This window comes from Stegostoma tigrinum, chromosome 19 (assembly GCF_030684315.1).
Source record: "Stegostoma tigrinum isolate sSteTig4 chromosome 19, sSteTig4.hap1, whole genome shotgun sequence".
Classification (NCBI taxonomy): domain Eukaryota; kingdom Metazoa; phylum Chordata; class Chondrichthyes; order Orectolobiformes; family Stegostomatidae; genus Stegostoma; species Stegostoma tigrinum.
Genome location: NC_081372.1, coordinates 61730226 through 61742332, shown reverse-complemented (window position 1 = coordinate 61742332; position 12107 = coordinate 61730226). Strand labels below are relative to the sequence as shown.

General features: G+C 43.6%; 1 protein-coding gene across 1 annotated transcript in view; it reads right to left on the bottom strand.

The window, feature by feature from the left end:
* The window catches only part of sycp2l (synaptonemal complex protein 2-like), a 374186-nt gene that overhangs the window by 49465 nt on the left and 312614 nt on the right, over positions 1 to 12107 (bottom strand). The window lies entirely within an intron of this gene.

Here is a 12107-nt window from a genome sequence, read left to right as displayed (position 1 = left end):
TAAAGAAGATGGAAGGAGGTGTTCTATACTGAGCCCTGAAAGTTGAAGGGTCTGTAATCAGAAAATTAAATTCTGTTTTTCCAGCTTGTGTTGAGCCTCATTGTGGTACTGCAGCAGACCCGTGGCAGAAATGTTGACCAGGAAGCATGGTGGTTTGTGGAAGTGGCAGGCAACCGGAAGCTCGGGGTCATTTTTACAGTCAAAAACATAGGTTTGCTACAAAGTTACCCAGACTGTATTTCATCTCCCCAGTGTAGAGAAGACCACGGTGTGAACTGCAAATATAATAGATTAGATTGAGTAAAGTGCAGGAAAACTGCTGCTTCACCTGGAAGGTGTGTCCAGAGTCTCGGACGCTGAGGAGGGAGAAGATAAACAGGCAAGTGTTGCACCTTTTGTGATTGCATATGAAAGGTGCTGTGGGGTGTGTGGAAGTATTGGGAGTGGAGGAAGAGTGGACCAAGTTGCCCTGGCGTGAATGGCCCATGCAGAATGCTGACAACGGAGGGGAGGGGAATGTGTGCCTGGTGGTGAGAAGTTGAGAAAATAGATGGACATGAGGCGTCCCTGTGGAAAGCGGCATCATCAGAACAGATGCTACGGAAACAGAGAAACTAATGGAATGGAATGGATTCCTCACAAGAAGGATCTGTTGTTGAGGTAATTGTGGGAGTCAGTCATTTTAAATGATATTGATGGTCATCTGATCCCCAGAAATAGAAACAGATGTCGAGGAAGGGAAGGAGGCTGAGATGGAATAGGCACACCAAAGATTTGACTACACTTGTTTTCAAATCTTGGCCATGGCAGGTCTGATAGCCTTTTGCTTGAGTCATAGAGATGTACTGCACAGAAACAGACCCTTTGGTCCAACTTGTCCATGCTGACCAGATAACCTAAAGTAATACAGACGCATTTGCCAGCATTTGGCTCATATTCCATTAAAGCCTCCTTGTTCATATACCCATCCAGATGCCTTTCAAAGTTGTGATTGTACCAGCCTCCACCACTTGCCCAGCAGCTCATTCCATACACGCACGACACTGCGTAAAAAAGTTGCTCTTTAGGTCCCTTTTTAAATTTTTCCCCTCTTTCAATAAACTTATGCCCTCTAGTTTTGGACTCCCCTACGCTGGGAAAAAGACCTTGATTATTCACCCTATCCATGGACGTCATGATTTTATAAACATTTTAAACATCACCCCTCAGCCTCTGACACTCCAGGGAAAATAGCCCCAGCCTATTCAGCCTCTTCCTACAATTCAAGCTCTCCAACCCTTGCAACATCCCTGTAAATCTTTTCTGAACCCTTTCAAGTTTCACAACATCTTTCCTATAGCAGAGAGACCAGAAATGAATACAATATTCCAAAAGTAGCCTAATCAGTGTCTTGCACAGCCACAGCACGACATCCAAAGTCCTATTCATAATGCACTGACCAATAAAGGCATGTGTACCAAATGCCTCCTTCACTACCCTATCTACCTGCAGCATTCACACAAATTATCTTAGATTTCCCCACCTCCGAACAATCCCTTCAAACACTTCCATCTGGAGCATTCTGTAAGGGGAAGACATTGCAAATGGGTTACTCCTGCAGCAATTCACTGTGGAAAGAAACAAATATGATTAAAGATCTTAAGTGGAGTTAAGTGATTACATTAGAAAGGACTTGGTTGGTTGAACAAGAAGGATTAATTTATCTGATTAATTTATCTCTGATGAAGGGTCTAGGCCCGAAACGTCAGCTTTTGTGCTCCTGAGATGCTGCTTGGCCTGCTGTGTTCATCCAGCCTCACATTTTATTATCTTTAATTTATCTTGTTAGTTTATTCCCATTCAACTGTTTGAGAAAGGTTTCTGAGGTTTATTAAGCTGAACACAGACATCACACAGCTAAAATGTCGACGTGGCTACCATACAGGCCCTGTACTAAATTCATATAGAACATAGAACATAGAACATAGAACAGTACAGCACAGAACAGGCCCTTCAGCCCACAATGTTGTGCCGACCATTGATCCTCATGGATGCACCCTCAAATTTCTGTGACCATATGCATGTCCAGCAGTCTCTTAAATGACCCCAATGACCTTGCTTCCACAACTGCTGCTGGCAACGCATTCCATGCTCTCACAACTCTCTGCGTAAAGAACCTGCCTCTGACATCCCCTCTATACTTTCCACCAACCAGCTTAAAACTATGACCCCTCGTGCTAGCCATTTCTGCCCTGGGAAATAGTCTCTGGCTATCGACTCTATCTATGCCTCTCATTATCTTGTATACCTCAATTAGGTCCCCTCTCCTCCTCCTTTTCTCCAATGAAAAGAGACCGAGCTCAGTCAACCTCTCTTCATAAGATAAGCCCTCCAGTCCAGGCAGCATCCTGGTAAACCTCCTCTGAACCCTCTCCAAAGCATCCACATCTTTCCTATAATAGGGCGCCCAGAACTGGACGCAGTATTCCAAGTGCGGTCTAACCAAAGTTTTATAGAGCTGCAACAAGATCTCACGACTCTTAAACTCAATCCCCCTGTTAATGAAAGCCAAAACACCATATGCTTTCTTAACAACCCTGTCCACTTGGGTGGCCATTTTAAGGGATCTATGTATCTGCACACCAAGATCCCTCTGTTCCTCCACGCTGCCAAGAATCCTATCCTTAATCCTGTACTCAGCTTTCAAATTCGACCTTCCAAAATGCATCACCTCGCATTTATCCAGGTTGAACTCCATCTGCCACCTCTCAGCCCATCTCTGCATCCTGTCAATGTCCCGCTGCAGCCTACAACAGCCCTCTACACTGTCAACGACACCTCCGACCTTTGTGTCGTCTGCAAACTTGCTGACCCATCCTTCAATTCCCTCGTCCAAGTCATTAATAAAAATTACAAACAGTAGAGGCCCAAGGACAGAGCCCTGTGGAACCCCACTCACCACTGACTTCCAGGCAGAATATTTTCCTTCTACTACCACTCGCTGTCTTCTGTTGGCCAGCCAATTCTGTATCCAAGCAGCTAAGTTCCCCTGTATCCCATTCCTCCTGACCTTCTGAATGAGCCTTCCATGGGGAACCTTATCAAATGCCTTACTGAAGTCCATATACATATGCGGCTGAACTGCTAGTAACCTCTGACGTCCTTGATCCTTATCAGTCCCCTGAATGCCTAGTGATCTGTGTGCCACTCTAAATTGCTCAACAGCATGATGCCATAAACAAAAGCCCTGTGAGGCCTGAGGACTAGCTCAGTAATTACAGCGCCGGCTCCAGGGGAAAAGATTACAACAGCATATACGAGGTGGTAGATAAGACCAGGGGTACCAGACGTCCTGCCTCCTAGAAATCTGCCACAGAGGTATTTTGTTTAAAGTAAATCAAAAACAGACCAAGCTGAGATTCAAGTGAAGTACTTCCTACATGCTTCTTGATGTCTAATTAAATAATGAATTAATGCAGAGGCATTATTCTGCTTCAGAATCTTTCAGAGGTAGAGATCTCCTAAAGTATTTGCAAAACAAACAATTACAACTGGTACCTGATCCTCCTGAGATTGTTTTGGTCAACAGTCTACTACAACAATTCAAACTAAAAGCCTTACACAATTTTCTAATTATTTTAAGTTAATTCCTTTCTCCAGGAGAACGGCTTCAAACAGGTCTTCTGCGAACTGAAAACTTAAAACATTCCAAACTACAGGTATTTCGACTAAGACACAAGACACCCTGATCCTTGTGACTGAAAGCAGGTTAAAATGTTTCATAAGATCACAGGAGCAGAAATATGTTATTCAATCCATTGAGTTTGCTTCCCCATTCAATGAGATCATGACTGAACTGATAATCCTGATCTCCACTTCCTGATTCACTTGCTGATTTAAAATCTGACTGACTCAGTCATAACAGAACAAATGCACTTCACTACACAGCATCAACAGCACTCTACGGTAAAGCATTCCACAAATTCACTGCCCTCTGAGAAGAAATTCCTCCCCATCTCTGTTTTGAATGGGCAGCCCCTTATTCTAAGATTATGCCCTCTGGTCCTAGTTCCTCCCACACAAAGAGAGAACCTTTTTTGCATTTACCCTGTCAATAAATTCACATCTCATTCTTCTAACTTCCAATGAGTACATGCCAACGGATTCAACCTCTCTCCATTCAGCAGTCTCTCCACACCCAGCCTAAAGAACTTTCTCTGGACTGGCTCCAGTGCCAGTGTATCTTTCTTCAAATCAGGAGTTCTAGTGCCTGATATATTGATTTGGTAACATTTCATTATGTTATACTCCAATCCCTTTGAATTCTCTGTTACCTACTGAATATGGATTTATAGTGATTCATCGACTAAGAATACCAAATCTCTCCGTTCAATAGCTTACTGCAGTCTTTCTCCATTTAAATTACAGTCAGTTCCTTTGTCCAAAGAGCCACAGTTCAAAACCACACATCTTCTCACCTTACATTCCATCTAGTTAGTTTCTGACCACTCAAGTAACCTGTCTATATCCCTCCTTGAGTCATCTTCACCACTTGTCTTCCTACCTCTTTTGTGCCATCCTTGGCTAGTTCAGGTAGATCCTCAAAATGTCACAAGCAAGTGCAGAAAAGCAATCAAGAAAGCTGATGGAATGCTGGCCTTTATACATACAGGACTGCAGTTCAAGGATGCAGAAGTTATGCTGCAGTTATACAAAGCTCTGGTTAGATTTTATCTGAAGTAGTGTGAGCTGACCTGGGCACCACACCTTAGGAAGGATATATTGGCCTTGGAGGAAGTACAGCATAGGTTTACAACAAAGATTCACTGACTTCAGTAGTTTGGTGATAAGGAGAGATTATATAAAGTAGGCCTGTTTTCTCTAGTGGCCTGGCTGAAATCTTCAAGATATTAACAGTAAACGACAGAGTAGATAAAGTATTCCACTAGTTTGGGATTCTAAGACTGGGGCATAATGTGAAAAATTAGGACCTGACCTTTCAGGAGAGGGCTTAGGAAACACTTTTAGACACAAAATGTGGTAGAGGTTTGAAAGTCTCTTCCACAAACAGCAGTGGATGCCGATCAGTTGTTAATTTTTAAAAAAATCTCAGATTTATTAAGCAAAAGGTATAAAGGGATATGGACCCAAATGCCGGTATATGGAGTTAATCTCCATGGTGCCGGTGCATGGTCTCTTGAATGGTGAAACAGGCTTGAGAGCTGAATGGTCAATTCCTGTTCCTATGGTCCAAGTCATTGACATATATTGTAAACAACTGTGTCCCCAGCACTGGTCCCTGTGGTACTCCATTAGTTGTAGGTTGCCATTCTGAAATTGCCTCCTTTATTTCAACTCTCTGTCTCCTATTAATTAGCCATTCCTCTATTCATGCTGATATCAACACTATGGATTCTTATATTAGGTACCCTAACATGTGTACTCAATCAAAAGCCTTCTAAAAATGAAAATATATTGCATCCATTGCTTTCCTTTTATCTACTGCTTATTAACTCATAAAAGAATTCCAGTAAATTCATCAGGCATGATTTCTACTTCATGAAAGTATTCTGACCCTGCTTGATCATATTATGCATTTCTGTTTGCTAATCTAGAACTCAAACACCAAGAACTTACCTGCTTGTTCATACCATCCCCATTTTGGCTGCCTTACAGTTAGCAAAGTGACTAAGGCAAACAACTTCCCTCATTGCAAAGCAGTCCTCAGTCTAGCAGTCACACAGTTTGTAGTGCAGCAGTGTATTACATCAAACTCACACCTGCACCACATGCCAGCGCTTACACAACAAACACACTGAATGTCAAACAAACAGGTAATCATATTTAAAAGCCTTAGCCGAATATTCGTCATTGAAGACAATCTCGGCAACCATCAACTGTGGAACCAGCACAGAAATTCAAGGGCAGCCTCCCTTAATAATCAAGGGAATTGGCCACAGTCAGGTGTGGAGTCATCAGGGTCTCAGTCAAGGGTCCAGTGTCTTCAAAGTGCACGGAGTGAAGAGCCACTTTCAATTTGTTGGCTTTGTAGCATCGAGTCTCAGGCAGACAGATAATGCAGGTGGAGAAATATGAAGGCACCAGTCACGGGTCCGGAATACATTTCCTTGGGGCTATCTGGTCATTTCAGTTGAGAGGATGAGCCAGTCAGTCTGTCAGGTTCAACTTCAAAAATGGAGCAGAAAAGTGGTCAGGGTTTAGGGACAGGGCAGGGTAAAAGTACAGTCACCGACAGGGCAATGATCTTTGACAATTTAGGGAGTGGTGATTAATGACCACACCGGGCATGATCACTTCATATGCCTGGGTCTGAGTGGAAAGGGTAAGCAGGTGTAGGCAAATGTAGACTGGTTCGGTGATGACTAGTGGAAGTATGAATTCTTTAGAGTTGATGCGACAGGCCAGAAGCAACTGGAACAGGACTGCTCATTATCACCAGCTGCAAATCGAAAGTGCACAATGGGCAAGAAAATGGGCTGCAACTACATTTGGATTGGGCAGGGTGGTGACTTGACCTCAGAGGGACAGGCCTGCAGCACACACCATCCAATAGGGCTTTCAAAAGGGAACAGCACAGATCAATGGTCCCAGTAGGCTACATCCTCCCTGGACATTCTATAGCATTGTTTCCTTCTGAAGGTGGCGCCTGTGTGACACAGCCACTGCAAGACAACTGTTTGGCAAATGCCCATTTGTGCACAGAGAAATCCCAACATTAGGGATCTTCATCCAGGAGGGATGATTCAATCACACTGAATTCCACGTGTACACACATATTCCCCTGCTTGTTGCTTACATGGTAGGCTCTCTTTTCAAATCTCAACTGTGCCATCCTTCACACCTCTCTGTTGCTGCTGTTCCTTCCTGTGAATACACACTAATTTCTTGATAGCTGAAACCTGCCTGGGCCTGAGCGGGCAGCGGGTCTCTGGCAAACCTCAGAGTGCCAGCATCTTGGGCTGTGTCTTCCTCGGCCAACTGCCAAGTTGTCACAATAAGGAACTCACCAGATTGTGTACCCTCACTCTCCATGATGACAGTTTGCACCAAGATATTAGCTACAGGTCAAGGGAGCATAGAATGCAGGAAGCAGCCTTGCCAATACCTCCCCTGGAGTCTCAGTACTGTCATTTTAAGACATTCAGAACAGTACTTCTGGTGGGGCTGGTCAATTTGCCGTAGAGGCCGTGAGGAGTTTTGTGGAACCTGCACAGAGTATGGAGAGAGTGAAAGTATTGCAGTCAACAAAAGAAATGGTGTCAATGATCAAGAGTGACTGTGGGGTTTTTATGAGAGTTGCAGTGGGATGTGAGTAGTTTGGCAAGACATCCCCGCAAAATTGGTTCCTGTTTTATTACGCGAGGGGTGAAGACGATGATATCAAGCACACCTCCAATCATATGGACTTGCTCTGCTGTGTTACACATCCCTGAACACTATGGCCAGAGGAATGTTGCACATACCATGGTAGAGGGAGAAGGTCATTGATCTACTTTCTGTAGTGCTGTATTGCAGCATGGAAATGGCAAAAATCAAGGCATTAACCTCTACACCAAAAGCTCTTATTTTGCACAATAACCGTTGATGTGGCACCTCATAAATGTCTTCTAAAAATCCAAGTACACCATGTCTATAGGTTTCTCTTTAGCCACCCTGCTTGATGCTTCCTCAAAAATCTCTAACGGATTAGACAAATGCAACTTCCCTTTCAGCAAATCATACTGAAGCCAACTGATTGCATTATGATATTCCGACTGTCTTGCTACAACAACCTGAATAATGGATTCTACTATTTGCCCTTTCACAAATCTGAGGTTAACTGGCATGCAGCATTCTGCTTTCTCTTTCTCTCTCCATTTTTGAATAGAACAGTGACATTCTATTACAACCAGACCTTAGACAAGATGCCACAATTCACTAAGGTTCCAGATGTGATACACCAAACTGTTGCGCTCTCAAGTAAGGAGGGATGAACTGGTTCATCTTCTCAATTCACTCAATCCCTCAGTTGGTTGCAATAACTTAATTTGAAAAGGATCCCTTCCCTTATGAACACCTTTCTCCCAGACTCAGATTCTGAAGAAGTCATGGGCTCAAAACATACAGAGAAATCACATGGACAATGGTGGTGTATCTTCCAGCATGAGATGGCTCAAGGCACCCACATTTGACATATGGCCTCCCAGATTGTGTTCCAATTTGTAATTGTGCACACTTCAAAAGAGAGCCCACAACTGAATTCGACCTGAAGCAGTAGATGGCACAGCCTTATTCTCTTTGAGTAGCCCTAGCTAGAGTTTGCGATCTGCTACTATTACAAATTCATGTCTGTAAAGGTATTCTTGGAACTTTCTCACACCAAAGATGATCACCAAACCTTCCTTCTCTATCTGTATGTCTTGGTGTTCTGCATCAGCCAAAGTCCAGGAAGCATACCTTACTGGGCGTTTCTGGAAGAATTGTGGAATTGTTTCGTGGTCAATATGCAAGGTAACCTTGGCTCCTCTGACAGTCTCCAGAACTTCCTGAAAAACATCTGGGTATTTAACTATGCCTCCACTCAGGCAGCCATTTTCTAACTGAAACATGTTGAGTGAAACAAGGTGAATCTTTCTCAACCAATTTCAACCCGTCAGGTTTGGGCCCGAGCCTTTGACTACAATCAGTGGTCACTGAGTCAGCTGCTTCTCAAACAAGACCGGAATCAAAATTGTTTCCTTAATCTGTGAAGGTTCCTTGATGTAGGTTCTCAGTCTAGCCAAGATCTTGCATGAACTTAAGAGATGGAATCCAGAGGGATTTTTGTTCAAAGCTGGTTCTGCGATCACTATACTGGCCATGCCTGTATCCATCTCCATTTCACCAGACATTTATTTTGATGTTGCTAAGCAAATTACCTGTTCCAAACCAGATGTAAGATCTCAGTCCAGCCGAGGTCTTATGCAGATTTAGGGGTTGGATCTCCACAGCAAATTTTAATAAACACAGGTTTTTCAGTCACTGATACAGCAGCTCCATTATCAAGCAGGTGACATTAACCAGATGTTTATTTTGATTGGTTCTGATTTAGATGTTGCTGAGCAATTTAACTGTGCCAAATCAGATGTCTATAGGTGTGAGGCTAGAAAAGCACAGCAGTCTGACAGCATCCCAGGAGCAGAAAAGTCAATGTTGACTTTCCTACTCCTTGCATGCAGTCTTACCGGCTGTGATTTTAAGAGCATGAGAACATCAGAATGTAAGAACTAGGAGCAGGAGGAGGCTATTTGGCCCCTCGAGCCTACCTCACGATTCAATAAGATCATGGCTGACCTTTTTGAGACTCAGCTCCGCTTTCAGGAAGTAACAAATTGATAGATGAGGGACTTCAGTAAGGTGTTTGATGAGGTTCCTCATGGTAGGCTGACGGAGAAAGTGAAGTCACATGGGTCCGGGGTGTACTACCTAGGTGGAGAGAGAACTGGCTGGGTAACAGGAGGCAGAGAGTTGTAGTGAAAGGAGTTTCTCAAAATGAAGAACTGTGACCAGTGGTGTTCCACATGAGTCCTTATTAGGCCCACAATTGTTTGTGATATACATAAATGATCTGGAGGAAGGTAACAGATGGTCTGATTACCAAGTTTGCAGATTCTAGTCGACTAAGATTGTTGGAGCAGCAGATAGTGAAGGGGACTGCAGGAGAATGCAGCAGTATACAGATAGATTGGAGAGTTGGACAGAGAATTGGCAGCTGGAATTAAATCCAGGCAAATGTGAGGTGATGCATTTTGGAAGATCCAATTCAAGCGTGAACTATACCGTAAATGGAAAAGCCTGGGGAAAATTGATGCACAGAAAGATCTGGGCATTCAGGTCTATTGTACACTGAAGGTGGCAACGCAGGTCGATTGAGTGGTCAAGAAGCCATATGGCATGCTTTTATTCATAATACCATGTACAGTTCTGATCGCCACATCATCAAAATAATGTGGATGCTTTGGAGAGGGTGCAGAGGAGTTTCACCAGAATGTTGCCTGGTAGGGCAGGCGCTAGCTATGAAGAGAGATTGAGTAGAATAGCATTATTTACATTAGAATGACAGAGGCTGAGGGGGGACCTGATTGAGTTCTACAAAATCATGATAGGTATAGACATGGTGGATAGCAAAAAGCTTTTTCCCAGAGTGGAGGACTCAATTCCTAGGGGTCACGATTTCAAGGTGAGAGGGGAAAAGTTTAAGGGAGGCCTGCATGGAAAGTTCTTTACGCAGAGGGTGATGGGTGCCTAGAACACGTTGCCAGCGGAGGTGGTAGAGGCGAGCACGATAGCGTCATTTAAGTTGTATCAAGACAGATACATGAATGGGCAGGGAGCAGAGGGATACAGATCCTTGGAAAATAGGTGACAGGTTTAGATAGAGGATCTTGATCAGCGCAGGTCCGGAATGCTGAAGGGCGTGTTCCTGTGCTGTAATTTTCTTTGCCCTTTTTTGTTCTTTACCCGCTCACTCACCATAACCCGTAATTCCTTTACTGTTAAAAAATTTGTCTAGCCTTGCCTTAAAAACATTCAGCAATGTAGCTTCAACTGCTTCACTGGGCAGGGAATTCCACAGATTCATAACCCTTTGGGTGAAGAAATTCTTCCTGACTTCAGTCCTACATCTGCTTCCCTTTAATTTGAGGCTATGCCCTCTAGCACTAGTTTCACCTGCTAGCGAAAACAACTTCCCTGCCTCCATCTTATCTATTCCCTTCATAATTTGATATGTTTCTATAAGATCTCCCCTCATTCTTCTGAATGGGGCTTTCTGTTGGTCTTTAAAGATTTCCCAATCTACTAGTTTCCCACTACTCTTTGCTTTTTTGTATGTGTTTTTCAATCTGATACCTCCTTTTATTTCCTTAGACATCCATGGCTGACTATCTCTTTTCCTACAGTTTTTCCTCATCACTGGAATATACTTTGGTTGAGCATTGTGAAAAATCGCTTTAAGAGTCTTCCACTGTTCCTCAATGGACCCACCGAAAAATCTTTGCTCCCATTCTACCTTAGCTAACTCCCCGCTCACACGTATAGACTCTGGCTTCCAGGATTTGCAGTCCTTACTTTCTCCAAACCAGAAGAATGTGCACTCTCCTGGATACCGGCCTAATAGTTCTCTTTCACAATTCAAGCCTGGTGAGATTATTCTTCTGTCTCGAGTCCAGTAACAACAATGGCTTGCTGGCACGAATTCTGAAGAAAATGTTAACCATTTGGCAGAGGTTTTGTTTTGATTTGGGGTTTTACTGTCCCTCTATTCAGGGTACGGCCTGAGTGAGGCAATTGCCTTCACTCAAATGGTATCCCCCAAGCTCAGTCAGCCTGGCAAGGGTGTCCACTTTCATTGGTGTATCCTGTAACTCATGTTCCACTTAGCACATGACAAAGCCATTGTAGTGTCTGTTTGAAATCCAGTTGGGCTTCAGCTAGCAGGCGCATTTGCATTGTTACATCATTAATCTCACATACTAAGTAGTCTCTCAGCATCTCACATGAAATGTTCATCCTGGAGTTCAGTTACTAGTGGTGTACCACAAGGATCCGTTTTGGGGCCACTGCTGTTTGTCATTTTTATAAATGACCTGGATGAGGGCGTAGAAGGATGGGTTCATAAATTTGCAGATGTCACTAAAGTCGGTGGAGTTGTGGATAGTGCGGAAGGATGTTGCAGGTTACAGAGGGGCATCGATAAGCTGCAGAGATGAGCTGAGAGGTGGCAAATGGAGTTTAATGCAGAAAAGTGTGAGGTGATTCATTTTGGAAGGAGTAACAGGAATAGAGAGTACTAGGCTAATGGTAAGATTCTTGGTCATGTGGATGAGCAGAGAGACCTCGGTGTCCGTGTACATAGATCCCTGAAAGTTGCCACCCAGGTTGATAGGGTTGTTAAGAAGGCATACAGGAGGGGGCATAGCTTTAAATTGAGGGGTGATAGATATAGGACAGATGTCAGAGGTAGGTTCCTTACTCAGAGAGTAGTAAGGGTGTGGAATGCCCTGTCTGCAACTGTAGTAAACTTCCCAAATTTAAGGGCATTTAAATGGTCATTGGATAAACATATGAATAATAATGGAATTGTGTCG